Here is a 25109-nt window from a genome sequence, read left to right on the forward strand (position 1 = left end):
TAACATGTGCACCACTGGCTACAGACAGACATCCTAAGGACATCATAGTACATTACCACTGCTAGCACATAATGCTCCTGTGGACTACAGCAGAGATAATGGCCAATATATGTGGACAGTCTGACACACTCTGGACAGTCCAGAGGTATAAACATAATCCCTTAGTGCAAGACATGTGGACCAATCCTGACAACGCGGATGTTAACGGGTATGTAGATGGGTATAACACTTAACTACTGGGATACATTTGCCCACATAGGTTATGCATTCAGACATCCCTGTCTGTCCTGCCACATAATAATCACTGGTAAGGGGGTGCCATGGCCACATACCACCCACTAGATATTGACATACATCTGTACAGCATCCTACTGCTCTGTCTGACATACATGACTGTTATGGTGGCCCAGCAGCAGTACATCTGGCAAGTAACTGGACATTCCATCTCACTGGATAAGTACACTAAGCTGCTAGGCATGTAACATAGCACTGTGCAGGCTACAGGCAGACCTGCTCATCACTGGCCTACATTTCCTATGGGGGAATGCACATGTACCAGCACATAGATTGCAGGCTTTACAGGCATGCCACAGCCCAGAGTAACATACACCTGTGTGTATGTGCATCACTACAACCAGTGTGAACACAGCCACAGCTACATATGGCATGCTAGCGTATTATTACAGTATATGGACTATCTGTTCAACACCAACCTCATATGTGCCACACACACACACTGACCCTACATATACTGGTCTGCTACACAGTGTGGTCTGCTGCCTGTCTGTGGTATGGGACATGTGCGTGCATGGCTCTACAAACATGTAAGCCGATAGGGTAACATACAATGGAGTAGCATGTAACATCAGATAGAACAGGACCAAGAATAATGACATCTACCACAGTCTGTACACAGGCCAAGGTACATATTAACATTACACGCACTGCCAACAATCACCATAAGTACACAGACCTCAGTACTAATCATACAATCACAGAATGTCCAGGTTATATCATCAACTATAACCCCTATTATACATTACATGTGTAGCAGTCTGATATCTCACTGGCTTGTTATCAGATATGATATCAGTAATTATGGTGTACAGTACATATGCACCCCTTACTGCATGACATGTGTACAAAGGTTGTCAGGATTGTGGCTGGAGGCACATCCACAGTGCCAATCTTGACATGTTGCTGTGATAACCTCATACATTTACTGTTGTAACAGGGTTTGTTGCACCATATATCCTATGAGGGATAAGAAGTCAGTAACTCTCATGGCTGTCACCATCTACAGACTGTCACACTACCTTCTATAGTTCACAGATAGGTGCTCTGTGGGTAACACCTGAAACAGAAGGCACCGCCCACTGGCCAGTCTGCAGATGGCCCTACAGATGGGTGTCCCCCTCATAAACATAGCACTGACATGGCTGGTATGTAAACATGTAGGACAGCCATAACCACACAAACCCTGTTAAACCAACATTACTCCAAATGCAGTATAGCACCTCTTACAGTCTGTAGTCAGGTCAGGCATATCCCCCTCCTGTGTGTTGGCCTATTTCCACAGTGTATGTTGTTAGAGGTAAACACCAATCCATCTGAAATGCTGTTTGCCAAACAACAGATGGAGTTCTTGCTCACAGTGAATGAAAGGCCCAACACCAGCATGATGTTCCTAGATATTGGTGTGTGTTTCCATGCAATTGGCTATGGGAATGTTATCACTGCTGTTCCACATGCAATCAGCTAGAGGAGGACTGGATTTCCTACAGAGACTATCAGCTGATCCTGAGCATCCCTTAAAATACACATGCTGCTGCCTAAGCAAAGCAGGTGTAAGTCTCCACATACACCAGAGAGGGAGTAAGAGAGGCAGACAGAGGCACAGAAAAGCCAAGGGGGGTGGAAGAGTAAAACTTATGCATGCTTGTGTCACACACCTACCAGTACAGGGTAGCAAATCCCCAATGACTATGTAGTGCTATCACATGTCCATGCAGTTATTGGATGCACCATATAGGTTACATGTTGGGGAGCCCTCAGAACGTATATGTGATGGTGAGTGACATCTGCAACAGGGATATGGTAGCTATGTGGTAGGTGAAGTACACGTGCCTGCCCGCATGAACAGGTGTCAGCGTCAACACAGCCACACTTTCACAGGGATGCACACACATTGCCACACTTGGCAGGGCCAGGAATACAAATTATCACTAGTGGAATTGCCACAACACAGTACTGTGCAGATATCACATGCACCACAGAGTTCATATGGAGGTTATATGTGCAAAGGGTATTTGGAGGTGTCTGACATCAGACAGCATGCTTCAGTATGCCAGTGGAGGTTATAGTGAGTGTGAGTGTGGTCATACGCATCATACACCATACACACAGACACAGATTCCAGTACTGGCATGCATGTGTGCACTGCTTCATGGGTGTGTTGTGGTTGACAGTGCCAAACGGCTATACAAGGCTAGGTGATGGGTATACCTTGGCATCAGGTCACATGACAATGGTCTGCATTGTGGCTCAGGGTTGTAGTGTCTGGAGTTGCCCACACAGGTGGGTATTGTATTCACCATCCAGTCACCTGAGTGACTATTGCGTGTGGCCAACACTGTGCATTGCTTGCCATGTATGTGGTTCTTCATCCATGAGATGGACAGTGTCTGGGATGTGCACACCTCCCACATACATGTACAGTGACATGTGGAACTATACCTGGAGTGTCTGGCCCATGTTGTGTACACAGATCATTATCATCAGATGTGCCAGTCCTGGCCTCATGTGGCGGGAACTGTTCATGGACAGCAGGTTGGCTCTGCACCTAAATTGATAGCATGATACTGGTATTCCCTGGTGTCAGTGGCATCTGTCCATACAGGGCATGTGTTTCAGGCATGGTATGTCCTTTGTGGGTCACATGTGATGGCACCACAGGTGTTGCAGGTGTCCAGTGAGGAACATAGGGGAGGTGCACTGTTGGCATGTACATGCCTATTGGACTGATGGACAGGATTCCATTCCCTCTGTAGCCCACTGTAATCACACCATGGTTACTATCAGTGGGCAATATGCAGGGTACTACCAACATAGTGGCTGATCGGCTGTTGCCTAGGCAAGTGTGTGTGTATATGAGATATGGGTTGAGAGTATACCCTGGGTAATACAAGGGTTGCTAACATTGTTCAGCTGGCATTGATGTCACATTTAAGAGTATGGATTTTCACCCCAGCCTCTTGGCTAATTCACATCTGTTATCCCTGTACAGTGGACATTGTGATATATACGTGGCTCACCATATAAGAAGTTTGCAAAACCTGCTACACATGGAGTCCAGTTGTTACACACTCACCACCACACAGGATACGAATGACAAACACAGCCACACACGCACACACATGTCATGTCTGGGATTAGAACTCTGACCTAACTATATTACTCTATAGCACTACACCATTATAGGATGCGCCACAGAGATTACTGGAGCTCTCCTTCCCCAAAGGTGTATTTCACAGTGAATGACATCAGCAGGGATGCCAAAGTATGGCATTTGAATTGTAGTGCGTGTGACTAGCCTAAAAATGCATTGCTCCCTACACAAACATAGAAACACACACAAAACATCCACAACTGCCATGTATGGGGATAAAACCCCTACCAGATGTCTATATCACCCTACAGTATGATGCTGTTATAGGACACAACATGGGGATTACTGGAATGCCCCTTCCCCAAAGGCATATTTCACAGTGAATAACATCAGTAGGATTGCCAAAGTAGGACATTTGAATTGTAGTGAGTGTGACTAGCCTAAAATGCATTGCTCCCTACACAAACATAGAAACACACACAAAACATCCACAACTGCCATGTGTGGGGATAGAACCCTACCAGATGTCATTATCACACTACAGCATGGTGCTGTTATAGAACTCACCAAGAGGATTACTGGAGTTCTCACTCCCCAAAGGTGTATTTCGCAGTGAATGACATCAGCAGGGATGCCAAAGTAGGACATTTGAATTGTAGTGAGTGTGACTAGCCTAAAATGCATTGCTACCTACACATACATAGAAACACACACAAAACATCCCCAACTGTCATGTGTGGGGATAGAACCCCTACCAGACGTCTATAGCCCACTACAGCATGATGCTGTTATAGGACACACCACAGGGATTACTGGAGTGCCCCACCCCCAAAGGTGTATTTCACAGTGAATAACATCAGCAGGATTGCCAAAGTAGGACATTTGAATTGTAGTGAGTGTAACTAGCCTAAAATGTATTGCTTCCTACGCAAACATAGAAACACACACACAAGTACTAAATCAAGGAGTAGAACTCCTACCTAACTATTCTATCACACTACATTGGTACGCAGTTATAGGACATGCTACAGAGATTACTGGGCTACAATATTCCCATAGGTGTATTTAAAGGTGGATGGCATCAGCAGCCTTGCCAAAGTAGAGCATTCAAATTGTAGGGAGTGTGACTACCCTAAAAAGTGTTGCTGTCTACACAGACAGACACACACACAAATACTTTCCAAGTCTGGGATTAGAACTCCTACATTACTAATTTATCACAATACAGCAGTATGCAGTCATAGGACACGCTACGGAGATTACTGGGCTACGACCTTCCCAGAGGTATATTTCTAGGTGGATGACATCAGCAGCCTTGCCAAAGTAGAGCATTTGAATTGTAGGGAGTGTGACTACCCTAAGAAGCATTGCTGTCTACACAGACAGACATACACACAAATACTTGCCAAGTCTGGGCTGAGGACTCCTACCTGACTAATTTATCACACTACAGCAGTATGCAGCTATAGGACACACAACAGAGATTACTGGGCTACAACCTTCTCAGAGATGTATTGCTAGGTGGATGATATCAGCAGCCTTGCCAAAGTACAGCATTTGAATTGTAGGGAGTGTGACTACTCTAAAAAGCATTGCTGTCTACACAGACACACACACAAATACTTGCCAAGTCTGGGTTTAGAACTCCTACCTGACTAATTTATCACACTACAGCAGTACACAGTTATAGGACACGCTACAGAGATTACTGGGCTGCAACCTTCCCAGAGGTGTATTTCTAGGTGGATGACATCAGCAGCCTTGCCAAAGTAGAGCATTTGAATTGTAGGGAGTGTTACTACCCTAAAAAGCATTGATGTCTGCACAGACAGAGACAGACACACTTGCCAAGTCTGGGATTAGACCTCCTAACTAACTAATTTATCGCACTACAGCAATACACAGTTGCAGGATGCACTACAGAGATTACTGGGCTACAACCTTACCAGAGATGTATTTCTAGGTGGATGACATCAGCAGCCTTACCAAAGTAGAGCATTTGAGTTGTAGGGAGTGTGACTACCCTAAAAAGCATTGCTCTCTACACAGACAGACACACACACAAACACACACTCACACAGTTGCCATGTCTGGGATTGGAACTCCTACCTAACTAGTTTATCATACTACAGCAGTTATGGGACACACCACAGAGATTACTGGGATACAACTCTTCCAAAGGTGTATTTCACAGTAGATGACCTCAGCAGGTTTGTCATAGTAGGGCTATAGGGAGGGCAGTGTGTGTGCATGGGCCATAACCCATTCATCTAGAGGTTGACACACCACATGCGGGCACACACAGGGTCATATTTCACAGGTACATGTATACAGATGCTAGATGACTACTTCCATGTACAGTCATGTTGCACAGCTAACACATGCACCACATAGTCTGTAATGCTGACAGATACAGGTGGCTAGTATCTACAGTGAGTGACATCTGAACCTCATGTTGTTGTGGCCCTTTCACTGTGTGCTGGGTGGGACAAGCCTTTATGGCTCCTTGTCAGAGTTACCCTCTTCCACACATCTATGTAGTCTACTTTTGGCTTATTATAGTATGTTGTCCTTAGATATATGTCCAAATTCCTATCCACTGTGAGTGCAAAGCATGTGTGGTGCATACTGAGAAGTGTATGCACTAACAGCTGCGACTGACAGATATGCCTGGTCCACTGGTGTTTGCAGACATGGCCTTCATGTGTTTAAGTGTGTGACCATGCCCAGTATGACCTTTCAGTATGTTGTTGACTGACATTGCCTTAATTTCTCTAAGTGTGTAAGCATGCTCAGTATGCCGGTCTGTATTGAATGTGTGGATCGAGTCCAGCTAGTTTGTACTGCATTGCCGACCATTGTGTTGTACACCTACAGGTAGCATACTGTTTCTGCAGGGTATCCATCGATCATTTGGCATTGACTGTTACTACATTTCTACATAGGATGGGGGGCACACCTGACTATTTCTACATTTCTACACAGGATTAAGGGGGTACACTTGACTGTTACTAAATTTCTACGTAGGATGGGGGGGCACACCTGACTATTTCTACATTTCTACACATGATTGTGAGGACACACCTGACTGTTACTACATTTCTGCATCGGATGGGGGGGCACAACTGACAGTTATACACATTTGCTATGACTGTACTGGTATGTCTAGTACTCCATTTCATTCTGTATTCTTACCTATCATGCTGACTAGAGGCTTACCAGTGTACTACAGATCTTAGCTTTGATTACCTAGATATTAGTTTCTGACTTCCTACCCTTCAGAATTAACATCCCACTGCCTGACCTGCTGTAGTCTGTCTGTGTATGCCGGGGGGGGGGGTTACCCATAGGCATCATTCAGAGGCCATAGCATGGCCTTTGTTTGTGTTTGTTTACACCTGTCCTGCTGGCTGTGACTGTTGTTGGGTATGTGAGCCCCCCTGACTGGCATGTGTGAATCACTTACCTTGTGGGTGTCCCAGTATTGAGGGTGGTGCTGCAGGGCTTCCTATGTCAGATGCACATAGTACACTTCCTACACATGGTTGAGCACAGGTAGTGTAATGTTTGTCACCCCTTTTACTGTATGTGAGAGTCAGAGAGAGGTGTTATTCCCTGTGTCCCTCCTGTGTCAGTGTATGTGCTATGCGTTGCCTCTTTGCCAAGGCCAGGGTATACTGGGCATACCTCCTTCTGCCTACTGGGGCAGGCTCAAGTTGTTCCTCCTCCAAATCACTCAGTGCCTGGGCAGGCCTTGAAAATGGTGGGGTGCTGTGTGGCCCTGCCCCGTGCTCTTCCTGCTGCAGCTGTTTATGCAGGATCATATTGTGTAGCATGGCACATAGGAGGACAATTTGGGTACACATAGCTGGTGAGTACTGCAAGGCTCCACCGGATGTGTCCAGGCACCAGAACCGTGACATGACAATTCCAAACACATGCTCTACTATAATTCTGGTCTGTGTGTGTGCCTCATTATGGAGTTCTTATTCAGGTGTGTGTGCATTTCTGATGGGTGTCATCAGCCATGGCTCCAATGTGTATCCAGCATCCCCCACTAGGTGACCGTGAGGGATATCCCCATTGGCAAATCTGTGGTATGGCTGATACAGATGCCAGATGTGGGAATCATGATAGCTTCCAGGGCAGCCAGCACACACATTCATTATTATGCCCTGGGCATCACACACGACCTGGCAGTTGATGGAGGGGAAGCCCTTGCTGTTGCTGTAGACTCTACCCCACTCACCGGGTGGTGCTTTGATGCATATGTGCATGCAGTCTATAATACCCACTACCTCAGGGTATTCTGCTATTTGGTGGAACAGTTGCATATTGCTAGCCAACGCCTCATGGGTGCTGGGGAAATATACGTGCTCACTGACATGTGTTGACATGGCATCCAGGAACTGGTGGAGTACCCTGGATGATGATGCCTGTGAGATCCCCATCATATCCCCAGCAGTTGTCCTTTGGAAGGTACCTGTAGCTAGTATTCTTAGGCCTACACATACCTTGGTATCCACTGGGATGGGTTCCCCTCTGTTAGTTCTGTGTGTGAGGCATGGCCAGCGCAGCTCAACAATTTGCTGTAGGAGGTCCCTGTCCACCCTATAGCACTCCACTATCTCCAGCTCATGTAGTCCCTGGTAGGTTACCCTGGGTCTCCGTCTCCTCACTGTGGGTTGGTCGACAGCATTCACATCTTCACTACCCTCAGCCTCTTCCACAAGTTGTTGAATGATAGCTATTGCAGCCCCTATCATTTTGCTGATGTGAGTGTTAAAAGTTCCGCACTTGTTTACACCGGTGGTGTAGAGTTTGGGAAAAAACGGAGGGGAAAGTGTTTGCATAGTTTATAGTAGTGTTCTGGGCTGGGCTGGTCTGCTGCCTGTCACCTGTGTGATTGGCTGATTCTGATACATTTCACCTGCCAGCTATGCTAGTTCTCCTTGGTTACCTTTCTACTGCTGTTTTCCCTTTCCATTGCCTTCCTGTTTAAGCCCGGGGGCACCATGCAAACAGAGTGCTCCAATGTGCACAGTGCTGCTATTTCCTGTTTTAACTTTTTTTTTCTTCCTTTAAAACCCGGTGCTCAGTGCGCACACTTACTTAGGCAATGTAAAGAGCGCTAGGCAGATTCAGACACACCCCCTAGCTTAGCTGTGCTAAGCTATGAGCAAACCCGAGCCACAGGGCTCCAATCTGCTTACAGCATGCCTGACACCCCCCCCCCCCCATGATGCCAGCTAACTCCTAGGCTTGCACCAAGCTATTCCTACTCTTACACTGTTGTGATCTGACTAGCATGCTGGGGAAATCACTACTCACTAGCCATGTTGTCTTCTGCCTGCCATTGACTTGCATGGCAGAATAGTGATTTTAGTTAGAATGCTTAATTTAGGTTTATTTTGTTATTTTCCCCCAATCCCATTTGCGTGCCGCTGCCCTACGCTTAAATAGCCGAGATCGGCTAAAAAAAATAAAAGTTATTTTTTTTATTTTTTTGGCTGTTTGCAATGCCAATGGCCTTATACTTGGCCAGTGGCATGCTTCCTAACTGATATGCAGCCTTTATTTGGAGCTGTCACAGCTCCGTTTTGGATTTTGCAGAAATATACTCAGTTATTAACCGAGTACATTTCTGCAGATTGCACTAGTCCTACACGGCCGGTTGCAAGCTTCCTGGATTGCAAATTCACCTCATTTGCATGGATTTCTCCTACAAATAGGGTGATTTGCATGCAGGGTCTTAGTCCATGCAGGACTAGTGCAGGAGCACTCATGCACACCCCTACAGGCTGTTCCTGGATCGTACGGCAGACATATTGCCTGCTAGGGCTCCTGCACTGATCCTGCATGCCGTGCAAGGCATAGAGAATTTGGGGGATAGTCTTTAATTTAGCTACTTTAACTTCTTAGACAGTACAGCTAACAACAAGCTGCAAGTCAATGCAGCATATAAAGTTTTATAAAACGTGTCTCCCATCTGAAACAATATTTACAAGAGACAAATAATTATGTGATATATATTATACTGGAAATGGTTTATTTTAAACCATTTCTTCTAACTTAATCTGTTTTTACTGAAATATAGATAGCAGTTATATAATTTTTTTCACTTTTAGTCCCTTTATTTTCAAAAATCTTTGGAACACAGCATATAACAAGAATAAATCAGTTTGTGTGTTTATCACAAAACATCTTCTCCTGTGTTTGCTCCCAGACTGAAGCCCCCAGCATTATAGTGTTGCATGTTTATCATAATATAGGAAAGACAAAACTATAGCAGTCGCTCTTGAAAAAATGTAGTAAGAAGTTGAAGACACTGTATTCTGAACTTGCTATTAAACGCACAGACTTGCTTTCACCATAAGATAGGTGTCATCTGGTCAGGATAAAATAGACAAACATTTGTGGGTTCTGTTCAACAGCTTTATTACACACAAACACATCAGAAATGAGGCTTTGTAACTTAAACTTAAATAAATTTATAAACAGACTGACTACTGCACTCATACATGTTAACACTCTAGCTGTTCAGTCAAAATGGCACTGCTGCCTGCACATGCTCACTATTTATATGCACGTGCTACATATAGAAATGCTTCTTAAAAGTACATGCACATGCTCTGATCTACATCCTCCCTCTTTGAGAAATAGCAAATATACGAACTGACAGTATTCAACGACGTGCAATTTACAGAGACAATCTTTTGACATGCAGTTATACAGAACTAATTATTTGACATGCAATCATACAAAATTAGACACATGGAAAACAATCATGTCCAGGTTGCTGTGTATTTTACACTAGGTCTTGAAATACGACCTGAGCATGTAACATAAAAGTCAGAATTGGATATAGCAATGGGGACTGTTTTCAAGGAATGTTCAACTTTGGGGACATCTGGGACATCATTAGGAACAGAAATGGATACTGCAACACGTTCTTTGGTAAAAATATTGTCCAGGTTGCTCTGAGATATAGAATCTGTATCACAGGTATGATGCCGCGATATAGTTTCTGATACAGGAAAGAGATGTCTGCAGTTTCTCCTGTACTCTATACCCTCAGATTCAACTAAATAGGATCTTGGCTTTGTATATATACCTCTCACCTGACCAATTTGATCAAAGCCTTTCACTGTTTGTAATCTCACTGTCTCTTTCTTTTAATCGACAAAGAAATCTGCTCATTTTATCACAGCTGGACTTCTGAAAAGAACACTTTTTAAAAAGTTGGGCTTTGATTGCTCAAACTAGAACTCAAACTAGAACTGATAGCCAAGGTTGTTCTGGTTTGCCTAGATAGAAGTCTCTGAGCAGGTGAGCCAAGTAGATTGTCATGGGGTATATTTCTGAAATTAATTAAATTCAAGAAGATATCAGTATTGTCATGCGTTGACCTATTGGGTCTATATTATAAAGGCAAACTTTCAGGTTGTTGAAACCTAAACAGCGAAACCTAAACAGCGAAAGCTAAAAACCGTGAACGGCCACTTCCGCAAATTTTTTCACAGGGAAAAAATTTGCTAGGCTGGCAAACAGTTAAAGAAATTTTCAACCCTAATCAAGTGGAGGTTTTTGCACCCCACACCCCGCTAACTAAATATACTAACTCCAAGATCGTTCTACATTGGGGAAAAGGGCAAATTCCCATTAACAGCCAAGCAAATTTTTTCCCTGTGAAAAAAATTGCGGACGTGGCCATTCACGGTTTTCAGCTTTCACTGTTTAGCTGTCAATGTTTACGTATTCGACAATCTGAACATTCGCTTTTATAATATAGACCTGACCTTTCCAGTAATTGCTTTGCACTCTGCACTGCATGTTCAGCAATGCCATTTGACTGAGGATATTCACGACTGCTAGTAACATGGATAAAGTCCACTCTTTAGCAAATCTCTGAAAGAATTGACTGGTAAACTGACAACCATTGTCAGAAATAACTTTGAGTGGACTACCATGGACTGAGAAATGATATTTCATCTTAGTAATAACAACACTGGACATTAGGTAGAAAATCGATCTCAAACCAGTTTGAATAAGAGTCTACCAACACTAAGTAATGTTGACTGTTGACCAAGGTAGTTCAGGAATATGGCTTACATGAAGTGGCTCCTTTTGCAAATGTGACTTAGTACTATTGCACACTGAACAAGAAGAAAGCATTTTATCAATGTCTTTTGCTAGAGAAGATCAAAATACTAGTCCTCTCATCCTTCTTTTGGTAGAATTGGAACCTGGGTGACCACAGTACAAAATCTGAATGTATTCATGTTGTAAGGAAATAGGGACAACAACTTTTGGACCTTTTAAAATGACACCATCTTCCATCAGCATCTCATCTCTGTATGGAAAGGATGGTTGTACTTCTGAGTACATAGGATTGCTTTGATGGCCATCCTACATTGATGAAATGGTTGAGCTTTTGCAAAATTGGATCAGTCTTTGTATGATCTCTCAGCTCATCAAGTCTCATGGTAGAAAAATGATGCACTTCTATGACATCAAAGTCAAAATTCTCCACATCAAGCTGTTCCGTGGCATTTCTGGGTGATCTGAATAAAGTATCAGCCAGATAAAGAAGTTACCCTTTGTAGAGACCATTTTGAAATTATGCTTTTGCAATTTGATCATCGTTCTTTGTAGTCTTGCTGGAGCGGAATGCATAGGCTTCTTTAAAATAGTAACTAGAGGTTGTTGATCAGTTTCTATCTGGATAGCTCAGCCATAAATATAATCATCGAACTTCGAAACATGCTAACACAATTGCCAAAAGTTGCTTCTCAATTTGAGCATGCTGCATCTCAGTTTGGGTAAGAGTTCTAAACACACAGGCAATATGTGTGCCCTCTTGAAGAATAACTGCACCAAGACAGAACTTTGAAGCATCACAAGAATGATCTATTGGTTTGCGGACATCTTAGTGTCTTAATGTAGGCGTGATGGCAATTTGCTGTTTGAATTTATCAAATGCTCTCTGGTGTTGTTCTAACCATGACCATGCAACATTTTTGTGTCTCAGCTCTCTTAAAGGCACTGATAATTCACTAAAGTCTGGGATAAATTTGCCCAAATATTTAACCATACCAAGAAAACGCTGAAGGTCTTGGACATTGTCTGGAGCTGGCATCTCAAGAATGTCTCTTGGTTGGAAAGATCTGGTCTTAAGCCTGTACTGGTAAATAAATGACCTACATAAGTAACTTCTGGTAGTCTAAATTTGCACTTCAGAGGATTGAGCTTTAAATTCACTTCATGTGCTCTGTCCAGAACTTTCCTGAGGTTTCTGCCATGCTCTGCTTTACCATTGCCTTCAACCAATACATCATCAACTATTATTGCACACAGTTAGCCTGAAAAAATTTGCTCCATTGCATGTTGAAAGATTTTAATAGCAAAATTTATTCCAAAAGACATCCTGAGGAATCTGTATCTACCAAATGGGGTACTGAATGGAGTCAGTAGTGAAGATTTGCGATCAAGCATCACTTGCCGAAATTAACTCTTTGCATCTAAGACAAAAAAAAACAGTGGCATTTGGCATGAGGGTTGCAATCTCCTCGACTGCACACATAGGATGAAGAGGTCTTTTTAATGCCTTGTTTAAGTCTCTTGGATCAATGCATATTTTGATTTCATTTGAATTTTTTCTTATGAGCAGCTACCATGGAAGATACCCATTCAGTCGGTTCTGTGACTGGACAAATCACGCCTTGCTGTACCATTTTGCCTAACTGGACCTTGACCTTGTCCTGCATAGCTATTGGAACTCTCCTTGCTGGTCTGACCACTGGACTGACCTCTGGGTCTACTTCCATGGAATACACAACTGGAAGTTTGCCTAGCTTGTCATCGAACACATCAGCATACTCTGAGAAAACAGTATCACTGAAGTTGGAACTGGGACGTGTTTACATGATGTGTAAAAGAAAGTAGTTTCATTCTCAAATTGTCACTGAGACCTAATAATAACTGCACAGGTCTTCAGACTACATAAATTTGCAAGCTGTAACTGTTCCCAATCAAATAGCATGAAAGCACTACTAAGCCTTCGGTTTGAATCTCTTTACCTCCATAAGCAACAAGCTTTGCAAAATTGACAAAATTAAGTTGCTCACCAGCCCTCACTTGAACAAATGTTTCTGCTAACATTACATCACACTTTGAACCAGTGTCTACTTTGAGCTCTGTGGGCTTACCATTGATCAGGATAGTACAAAATATTTCATTCTTTGCCAATAAATCTACTGCATTAACCTTTTCACCGACCACTGATACACCATCTACATAGAAAGTAGGGTTGCAGCTCTCTACATTATCAACTTCTTTTTTGATTGATGTTTCTTAATAACTGAATGAGGCTTGCTTGATTTACAAAACTTTTGAAAATGATTCCATTTTTTACACTTGTGGCATTGCAGACCAAATGCAAGGCACTTCTCTCTTTTAGACTCATGATTGGCACCACAATTATGACACTTAACAATAAGACTTGACATGGGTTTTGCTGACTCACCCTTATACTGTACTGAGCATGCCATTTTTATTGAGCTAGTCTTTGAACTTGTTAGAAAGCTTTGAGGTCTCTCTGCCACACCCATAGGGATTGCTGCTACCATGCGCTTAGGCCTGTTTCTGCTTGCTATGTGTTGCATGTTGTCTATGTTTGCTCTAGAGGCTATTGAAATCATGCTTTTTTCACTTGTAAGCATATTTGTGTGCCTTTCTGTGAGTTCATGGATCTGACAAGTCTCTCTGGCTTTGATTAACATTAAATCATTGCCACAAAGCAAAATCTTTATCACTGCACCACTATTAACACCACACACAAGCCTGTCCTTTATTAACTCATCTTTCAAGTCACCAAATCTGCATGTTTTAGCTTTGTTTCTCAAGTCAGTGATATAAGCTACAAAAGTTTCACCTGGCTTTTGGTCTCTTGTATAAAATAAGTGTCTGTCTAATGTAACATTTGTCTGGGGGTTGCACATTTCTCTAAATTTATGTTTTAAGCACTCAGAGACCTCTCTCGATTCATCCAGTACCACAATATGGTGGTTTTCCCCCTCCTGCATATACTGCCGGCACATACACAAATGAATGCTCTCTTTCAATAGTCTTTGACCCAGCTAAGTTAAGCAAAATGAATGCCCTCGTACGTTCATCTTTGTCAGAGAAAGCTGCTTGTATGAAAATATGGTATTCCTGCTTGAACACTCTCCAGTTCTCTGCTATATATGATCACATGCAAGTGGACTTGGTTTGCAAAATGCCTCTGCCATATCAACACAGCAGTGAAAGTGCTTGAAATCAAGTACCAACATACACACATAAATACATATGCCAGAACTTTATGCCAGTACTTGTAATTATGTGCAATAGCACAACAAACTCTTTGAAAAACTGCACTTTGCCAAATAAGTCTCCGTAGCACAAGAATACTTTGAAAACATCGTACTTTATGAAACCACTCCTTATCAGTGTAAAACATACTTCAAAATGACTGTACTTTGCGAATTAACTGTACACAGCAGAAAATGCTCAGAGTAAGAAACACTTCAAGATGAATGCACATTGCAAATAAACTATGAATAATTTTGCTAGTTTTATCAAATATCGTGGTATAAAACATTTTTTTAATTAATAATGCGGTTTGTGCCTTTCCTTTGCTTAATATGTTTTTTGTGCTACTTGTTTGATTAATAATGTGTTTTGTACAGTTTCATTTTCTTTGCCAAGTAAATCATTTTTGCTTTTTTTCTATACCTTTAGTTCATTTCTGGCTCTTTTTTTGTCTGTGCTCTATTTCACTCAACCTGCTTAGTCTGCCTTCACCTTCAACTCTGTACCTCATGGCTCAAAGTTGGTCTTCTAATCCCAGTTCTGACACCATGTCACTCGTCTGGTCAAGATTAAACAGACAAACATTTGTGGGTTCTGATCAAGCAGCTTTATTGCACACAAACACATCAGAAATGAGGCTTTGTAACTTAAACTTAAATAAACTTATAAACAGGCTGACTACTGCACTCATACTTGTTAACACTCTGACTGTTCTTTCAAAATGGCACTACTGCCTGCACATGCTCACTATTTATATGCATATGCTATATCTGGAAATCCTTCTTAAAGATACAAACACATGCTCTGATCTACAGTAGGCTTATATGTAACAGTTCAAAGGCTGGATTCAGAAATACTTACAGTGATGCAGAAACCTTATTTGGGATTTAGGAACCACTCTCCTGATATTGGTTTTCCAACTGGGACCTGTAGCACAAAATGATGTCTCAGTGGGGAAGCTGAATGCTATGAGACAGTCCAGGGGGAGTGGCTAATGTTATTTAATCATCTGGTCTCCCCCCGGAAATCATTGTGGCTCCCCCATTAGCTCAGCAGAGGGAATCAGAGAATCACTCTTCTAAGTTATTTTCTTTTTTCTACAATAAAAAAGTGAATGTCATATTTTAATAGCATTCACTTGTCACTCCTATATGAACAGTTATAGTCCTGGTAAGAATAGTGGTACCATGAGGGCATACGTTTGCTTGTGGACATGTGCACGCATGTCTGTAAGGGCATGCATGTAGCTTAATGAATATATATGTGCATGTGTCTGTCTGGATGGTGGCACTACAGGAGTTACATAAGAAATGTAGATTTTCTGTGTTTATGTGTGTATTCTCTAACAGTCAATGAATGAAGGCTTGTTTGTAGATCCTTGGACACTGAGTATGTGTATGTGTGTGTCGGTGTATGTATATATATATATATATATATATATATATATATATATATATATATATATAGGCATGTGGGTGTTTCCCCAAGAGTGAGTAATTGTGTGGAGGCTTATTTGTGGGTACTTGGACACAAGGGGTGCCTGTGTTACCACAATGTGTGTGTTAGGCGGGAGAACACCAGCACAGGTTTGACATCACAGTGTTTAATTCATAGAAAAGGTAATGATATGTTAAAGAGGAGGTTTTTGTCTTTACCATGTCTCTGTGATTCTCTCCCTCATGCTAAACAACTAATTTGCATTGGTCAATTAATACATGCAGAAAGCATCTTTGCTAGTCTAGCGCAAGTTCTTTCCCCAAGTTCATCAATACAAATCTTGCATAACTGAATAACTAAAGGCATTGATCTTGGTGAAAAGCAGACATGTAGAGCAAAATCAAATGAACACACCAACAAGAGGTTGGAGCATCTTAAATTTATCGGTACATTATCCGGCATGCACTCATTGCAAAACTCAGGTTATAGTAAAATTATTTAAAGAAGAATATACTATTTAGCCTGCTAATTTTCCATCAGTCAAAAGTGTACAGAAATTCTACCTGTTCTAATTCAGCATGCATACAGAAATAATTAAACTTACAATGGGTGTCTTTGGTAATATATGTCATATCTAAAAATTATGCAGAATATAGAACTAAGGTTAAAATTATGCAAGAATGTCATAAATTGAAGTATAAATCCTGTCCTTAACTAATTTATCTATTTATTTATTTATGTTTTGCTTACTGGGTCAACTGTCTGTGAAAAAGTCTATTTTTAGAGGAGAACCCGGGGAAAAATACGTTATTAGAGTAGTATAAAATATAAACAGAAGTATTTGTACAAAAACAGCAGGAATAGCACACAGAATGATTACTGAAATAGGGTAAATGTTGTATGCTATCATATTAACTTCACTGTACTGGTCATGTGTCAGCCTTAACTTCCCATAATTCAAGTTGCACATTACAGCACTTGGTGTACTGTGTGGGTATTAGCAGCACTGTTGCTTTGCTGTGTAACTGTACTGGCAATGAGGCTTAGCTGCACGGAAAATGCACCTTTGACTTTGGGTACTGTTTAATGTCATGCAGTGTTGAAAGAACTGTTTTTGCAGCAGCCCTTCTGTTGGCTGCATTTTACATGGCTTCAGCATGTTGCTGCACATGTGCTAACATGGCTAGCAGCGTATCGCATGTGTAGTATTGCATAAACATATCTGGTTTCTGCACTTTATCGGTTTATGCAGATGCCAGATATCTAACTGCACTATCAACACCAGTGCAGAAAATATCCAAAGTGGTCAAATTTCCCCAATATCCACATTGTCTTAGTAATGAGCTCCTAACTTTCTTCATAAAAATATGGGACATACTGTATGACTAATGGGCATGAATGTGTGACAAGGGATCTGATGAAGCTAGAAGCACAAAAGATAGTGCATGGAAGTGCACAAGTATTTATATCAACTTCATATGGCAGACAATGACCAAAAATATTGACTTAAACTGGAAGTGGTCAAACTGAATTCTGCTTTAATATAGAATTGTTTTATAACTAAAACGTACAATATAGCCTTCAACAACGTACATGACATATGAACTCTAATCTGCATGCTGTTGTCACATTGATAAAATGTAATCTGCAAGTAGCTGACAGTGTGAACACATAGGTGGGTAGGGAGTAAACTCAGCATGTGGGTGCACTCTGAATTACAATGTTATGTGATATCACAGCAGTATATGTAAGCAGCTTACACATTTGCCTTACTGACAGACTTTGAGCATTCTGCTCATATGCTGCATTTCCTTATACAAGTCTTTCAGATTGTAGTCATATGACATTTGGACAAAAGGAGTGAAAGTCAGCTGTATACATATGCAGCCCACTAACATTGTTGGTCCATAGTTGTGTCAGCTCTGTATATGGCCAAGAGCAATATTTCTACAGCTCTGTATTACAAGGTTCTCACTGTGCAAAAATGTGACATTGCCTTGCATAAACTACAGTTATTTTTTGTAGACAGTTACTCATTTCTGTAGGTTCCTAGTGCTGGATTATGTTGCCAATGCCAAAGGCCTCCACATACAGCATGACCACTCTACCTCTACAAGGGTGCTTCTGTGCATAATTTGTGGGCATGTGCATGGACTGTCAGAAACAGGGGATATCTCAGCACCCCAGGTATGATTGGCACCTTCTGATGTATCCATAGGCCTGTAAACTGATCCATGTTACTTTAATAGTATCATAGGATCATAGGAAATTACTAGGCTATCAACCCGGAGATCATTTTAAGCCTATCCATTTCATCCCAATGTAATACCATGCCTGTCAATACCCAAGTTGCATTTAGTGATGAAAGCCCATGTCCAGGAGGGTTGTGGGTCATATCCCCAGTAAGAATTTACAATGCCCCATCCACTCATCCAGGTTCCACTTGAAGAGTGTCATAGAGGTGCTCTGTTTCACATGAATTGGTAGCCTGTTCCAAAGATGCAGTAGTCACTGGGAGATAAATATGTTCCTCCAGCATGTCCTATTTAAGTCACAGGACATATTTAATTTCATGGGATTCCATACATTTGGGTCATGTAGCATTTTGGAACTTAACTATCAGCCCTAAAGAGCCAGTGTGCATGGTTCTAACATGGAGGTGCACTCATATTTAATATCAATCTCTCTAGCTCTCTCTAACCCACTTTTGTAACTCACATTACCCATGATGACCAAACCATACATCTTTCCACTTCTGTCCCTATATTCTGTTCCTCTTGTCCTTTCTTTTTAACCTCAAATGCTCCCAGACATTACTTTTCTTTAAACTCTTTAACAACATCTGTACTACATACAGTGAATACATACTCTGTTTACTCTATTGCCTCTGTTTTGCCATACTCTATTACCTCTATGATGCATCTATGATTAGGCATAACAGATGGACTTCAGCTTATGTGCCACTGCCTACCATACTATAAGATATACAGTAAAGTGAATTATAGCAACATTATTCAAATACTTTAATTGCCTGTATTTGCAGTCTCATTTTAAGGTTTGATTGCATTTGATTTCCTTGAACTATTTATTGCTAATGTTACAAGCAAAAATCAAATGAAATCAAGCATTTGTTGTTAATGTTTAATTTTATTTTATTTGTATCTGTTTTTTTTTCCTGGCTGAGACTGAAAATAGTCTAGATGGAACAATGCTCCACACAGTTAACAAATAAAAATAAAATCATTAAAACAATAGTGCTATTGTCTCATTCAGTCACCATGCAAATTATTTCTCTAATTTCTTATCCCTTTCATTTAGTCCCTCTCATGTTGTTTATAACTTCAAAGTCCACCTTACCTGTTGTGTGTTGTCTTTTCCTATGTGTGTGTCAATCACATTGGTTTTGCACGTCTTGATGTACATACCTACTAACTCATCTAACTGCATTTTGTGATTTGCACTAGCCTTTCCAGGAAACTTTCTAAAAAGGGGGAAAAAAGTCCTATATCTACCACAAGATTAGCCTATATTATGCCTATTGAGCATATCAAGACCCCCTCACAGTTTCATCCTCATATAACCAGCACCTCCTTGTCATGTTTACCTCATGTTCTTTCTGTTGCATCCCATATAACATGTTTGTTCATCTTCACTGGATCTGGAGAGGGGAGGGTCATGAATGTCACTGTTGTAGCACACATTTGCCTTTTCCCAAGATCATCTTTACACAAGAATGTGTATGCATAAGACTGTGGTGTTTATGGCATAAGCTGTTATGCAGGGGACTCTCTTAATGTACTACATACCCGAAGAGGCAGAGGTGTCATAACAGGAGCACAGGAGCATGGCAGGAAGACATGAAGGGGCTACTCTGAACAGAAAGCAAAGTGAAGGAAGGAGAGAGATGGCATCACATTTTAGGAAACAAGTACTCCCTGCATCTGTGAATGAATAGGCGGCGAAGAAATCCATGCAGACATTCAGGAGGGTATAAAACAAGAGGTGGAAGTGTGAGGGGAAAAGAAGGGACAGAGAAGAGGCTAAATGTAAAATGTAGTTAAAGGGTAGACAAGACAGGCTCAGCTCCCACTACCATAATGTAATGAAGACTAATTTTAAGGTTATGGTACTGTAATTAACACATTGGAAGTATATCTTGTCCTATGTGTGTGTCATGTATAATGATGAACAGACAGCATTGTGTCACATGTACACATTAGTGCACATAAACACTACTCACAGAACACTGTTTTAAAATGCATGTGGCACATGTGCTATCACTATACTGATATAGTGCTGTATTCACACAGTGACATATTGTAATGATATGTCACTATGTATACAAATCACTAATGAACATGTGGGCAGCACATGTGATTGATGATTCTAACAATATAATGGGAATACTTACATGGCTCATAGGTTCATAGGTTCGTACTAGGCTATCTGCCCTAAGGCATTTATAAGCCTAGCCAGAGTGTATGTGGCTTACACCACCCCTTAGGATGAAAATACTACGCCCTTTTAGGGTTTAGTTTACTATGCCTCTGTCTAGTAGTGACACAGAAATGACCCCCGGGGTAAACCTACGATCTCCCATCCATTCGTCGAGATTTCTCTTGAATAGAGTCAGTGAGGGGCTCTGCCTAACATGGACTGGGATTCTGTTCCAGAGTGTAGGGAGCCTCTGGGTTATGAATCTGTCCCTCCAGCACGTCCTATTTATTTCTGTGTTGAGGTTTAAGTCACTTGTTCTCGTGGCTCTGATGGATTTGGATTTTCTGAGGTGGAGCATGTCCATTAATTCAGGATTGGACATGGCCTTGTACGTCAGGCACAGATCACCTCTGAGTAGGCGGTATGCGACTGAATAGAGCTGGAGTTTTTCAGTCGGGTGGCATATGACATATGTTTAAGACCCTTTATCCTCTTGGTGAGGAACTTTTGGGGTCTTTCCAACTACTGCAGGTGTCGGGTGAGATACATCCCAAATGGGGCATTGTACTCAATCATTGGCCTGATAAGAGAAGAGTACAGGGGCACAATGACCTCTCTTGATCTAGATGTGAAACCCTTCATGATAAGGTGGGCAATATAGAAGGTCTTCCTAACCACTTTGGCAATGTGAGTGTCAAATGAGAGGTTACTGTCAACCTGGGTCCCTAGGTCCCTGATTACCTCTTCCGTACTTAATGGATTACCGCCTATGTGGTAATTTGTCGGTACCTTGTTTTTCCCAAAGGGTATGACTATACATTTTTTGGCGTTCAGCTTAAGGCCATGGCTCTGGCACCAATTATCCATTTGTATGAGGCCTCTCTGAAGGATGTTTGTGTCCGCTGGTGTATCAATTATGGCACCCAGTTTGCAGTCATCTGCGAACTTTGTCAGCCACAATCCTCCTATGTTTGCCTGTACCTCGGAAAAATAAATGCCGAACAAGAGGGGTCCCAGCACTGAGCCCTGTGGGACACCGCTTGTGACTGGCTTAGAGTCTGACATAGCTCCAGCAACTCTGACCCTGTGGGTTCTGTCCTTGAGCCAGTTTGCAACCCATCTTGTGACATATGGGTTTACATTTAAGCTGGTGAGTTTGTCTATGATGCCCGAGTGGGGTATTGTGTCAAAGGCTTTGCAAGGTCAAGGTAGGCTGTGTGAACTGCCTTACCCTCATCAATGGCCTTAGTGACTGTTTCAAAAAAGTCGACCAAGTTCAAAAGGCAGGATCTGCCCTTGACAAAGCCAAATTGGGTAGGATCCAATGTCTGTAGGTCCCCAATGTCTTTGTTTATGAGTTCCATAATGATCCTCTCCATAGCTTTGCAGACCAGACTCGTCAAGCTTATGGGGCGGTAATTTCCAGGGTCCGTAGAAGCACAGCCTTTGTGAAGTGGGACCACTGTTGCCGTACGCCACTCTTTGGGTACGTATCCTGTAGTAAGGCTAAGATTAAACAGCAGCCTTATGTGTGGGTTTAGTTCCTCTTGGAGTTCATGTAGCACACAGCCTGGGACACCATCCGGTCCCATTGAAGCTGTGTTTTTAGCTTTAGAGAGGGCGGCTCTCACCTGGGCATCTGAGATGTTAGGGAGGCTACACTCTGCTGGGATAGTTTTTTCTCCTTTTGGGAGGGAGGGGGAGGAGAAATTTGCACTGAACCTGTCTGCCAGAATGTTGGCAATGTCAGTGGGTTCGGTGTATTTTGTGTCATTTTGGACTAACTCTGAGCATATCTGGGAGTTTCCACCCAGGTTTCTAACATAGCTAAAGAAGGCCTTGTGATTGTCTTTTGTGTCTTTTGCGATTTTTCTCTCAAAGTTGGCCTTGGATGATTTTATGAGTGATCGTAGCTTTTTGCTAGTACTGATCAGAGACGCCTTCCCTTTTAGGGATTTTGCTCTGTCATGTAGTAGCTTCTTCCTCCTGTTGTAAAGTTTGTTTATGGCTGGGGTCCACCAGACTGGCCTGCCTTTGGGGAATGGGTCTTGGTTTTATTTGGGATTGCATGATCCATGCATTCTTGAAGGTGCCCATAGAAGGCATTTGCAAAGGATTCAGCAGTGTGGGTTGTGGTTTCCACTGGCCCAGGGGCCTTGAAGGATACCACTTCAATCTTAAGAAGTGTGAAGTTTGCTTTTGAGAAGTTCTTCACTGTGGTCTTTTGTGCAGGGGTCCGGGGCGGATGTGGATTTCCAGTGAGATTAATTTATGGTCTGATCTTACCAAAGAGGGATATACTTCCGGTGTGGAGCATTTTGTCCCCATGTTTGTGATGATCAGGTCTAGTATATTGTCTCCTCTTGTGGGAATGGTGACTAGTTGTTCCATTGCATTTGAGTTTATGAATTCTAGGAACCTTTGGGCTAGGGTGTTGGGGCTTGAGTAATGCTCCCAGTCTATGTTTGGGTAGTTGAAGTCTCCCAAAATGATGGTATTTGGAGAGACATTCATACTCTCCATTGTCTTAAGGAAGGCTGTGTGGGGTTCCTGAGTTTGAGAGGGTGGTCTGTAGCATGCTACAAACTGTAAGGCAGTTTTGCCTATGGTTAGTTGCACCTGGATAGTCTCCGATGCTTCATGCGTTGCCACTAACCTGGAGGTGTGGGTATCTTTGATGAAAATGGATACTCCCCCTCCTTTTGTGGTTCGGTCCAAGTTTTGCGGCCGGAAAGCATGATATGAGGTAAAACCTGATAGTGCTGGGGTGCTCTCAGGAGCCTTGAACCAGGTTTCAGTCACCTCACAGACATCGATGTTCTCCATACTGAGGAGGGCTTTGAGGGCGTGCATCTTGAGGTTTAGACTTCTGGCATTGAGCAGCATTACCCTTAGTTTTTTTCCACTTGTGTTTTCTAGGGAGGTAGGTTTGTCATTTGAGCCTTGCCTAAAAAGGCACTATGAGGTGGCAAGAGCCTTGGCCAATATCCGGAAGCCCAGGGGTGACAGGTGCAAGCCATCCCTTGTGAAGCAGCGTGGCTTGTCAAGCATGTCATCCCAAGCAGACAGACATTGGATCCCCTTAGAATGACACCAGTAATTAAGCCAATTGTTAAAACTGATCATTTTGTCTTTGTACTGTGGCATCATTCTTGGTGAGGGTAAGATGCTGCTCAGGGTCAGGGTCATACCGGCCTGGGCTACATAATCAGAGAGCTCCTCTATGTCTCTTTTCATGTAGTCCAGGGAGGTACGTCTCAGGTCGTTCACACCGGCATGTACAATGACTGAGTCATATTTGTACTTGCTGTGGAGTGACCTGAGTGCTTGTGTTATGTGGCGGATTCTAGCTCCCGACAGGCAGCTTACTGTGACCTTTTCCTTGTTTAGTCTGGTGAGCGGGATGTCAGTGTGTCTGACTATGGAGTCACCTATTACAAGTGTGTATGGCATGTTGTTTGGCCTTAAGGGCTGTGACTGTTTAGCACACTGACTTTGTGAACTATGTGTTGCATGTGCTATGTCTTGAGGTGGTGGTTGCTTGGGTGTCTGCTTTGGAGGCCTCTGTTGTTTTGGTAGATTTTTAATCAGCGCCTCTGAGTATGTTTTTGTGTGTTTATGTGTTTGGTTTGCTGTTGTGATAGTTCTATGTGAGACTGGGTTTGTGGTGTGCGTGGTTACCTTCTCCTCCTGACTGGTCTTGCCAGTACTGAATTGAGAGAGCTCAGCCTCCAGTTTGGCTATATAGTTGCATCTCACACATATATTTGTATTTGTTGGGAGGAGGAGAGGGTTGTCTGTGTACATGAGGCAATTGTAACATTGCCTCAAGATTCCCAGATTCACCAGCTGAACAGGAGAGGATGCCAGCAACTGACCCTTCGACATGCTAGAAATAGTGAAAAAGATTGCTGTGAAACTGAGTCAGAAAGGACCTATAGGGAGATGTGTACTCAACAGAATTTAGGTGAATGAAGTACTTTCTTTTATTTAAGAGTGCTTTACCTGTATAAAAATGCTTTAGGAGCAAGTGCTGAGCTTTTCAGATAGAGTATAGGCTGTTTAGATTGCAAGTAGAACAGTTCTAAGGGAAAAATTGAAGAGCAGACTTGGCGGAGCCAGAAAAAGTTTAACCTTGTTTAACTAAGTTTAACCTTGTATAACCGGCGCTCCGCTATGCGCACGACCGCGCAAAGCAGTGCAAAGGTGGATTTTAAGCAGTGAACTACAAAAGAGCTAGGAATGGTCCCAAACAACCAATTACTACAGCATGTTGAGATCAATATTGTGCATGTGTGTGCATTTAAGGGTTTACCTATGCCTGTTTTTACTTATAGGAGTGTGTTTATGCATGTGTGTGTATACGTGTTTGTGTGATGTAAGATTCCACAAGTGTATGTCTATATGCATGTATATGTATGTGTCTGTGTGTGTGTGTGTGTGTGTGTGTGTGTGTGTGTGTGTGTGTGTGTGTGTGTGTTCTGTTCAGATGTAT

Source organism: Protopterus annectens, chromosome 7.part0 (genome assembly GCF_019279795.1).
Source record: "Protopterus annectens isolate FY-2018-M chromosome 7.part0, PAN1.0, whole genome shotgun sequence".
NCBI classification, from domain to species: Eukaryota; Metazoa; Chordata; order Ceratodontiformes; family Protopteridae; genus Protopterus; species Protopterus annectens.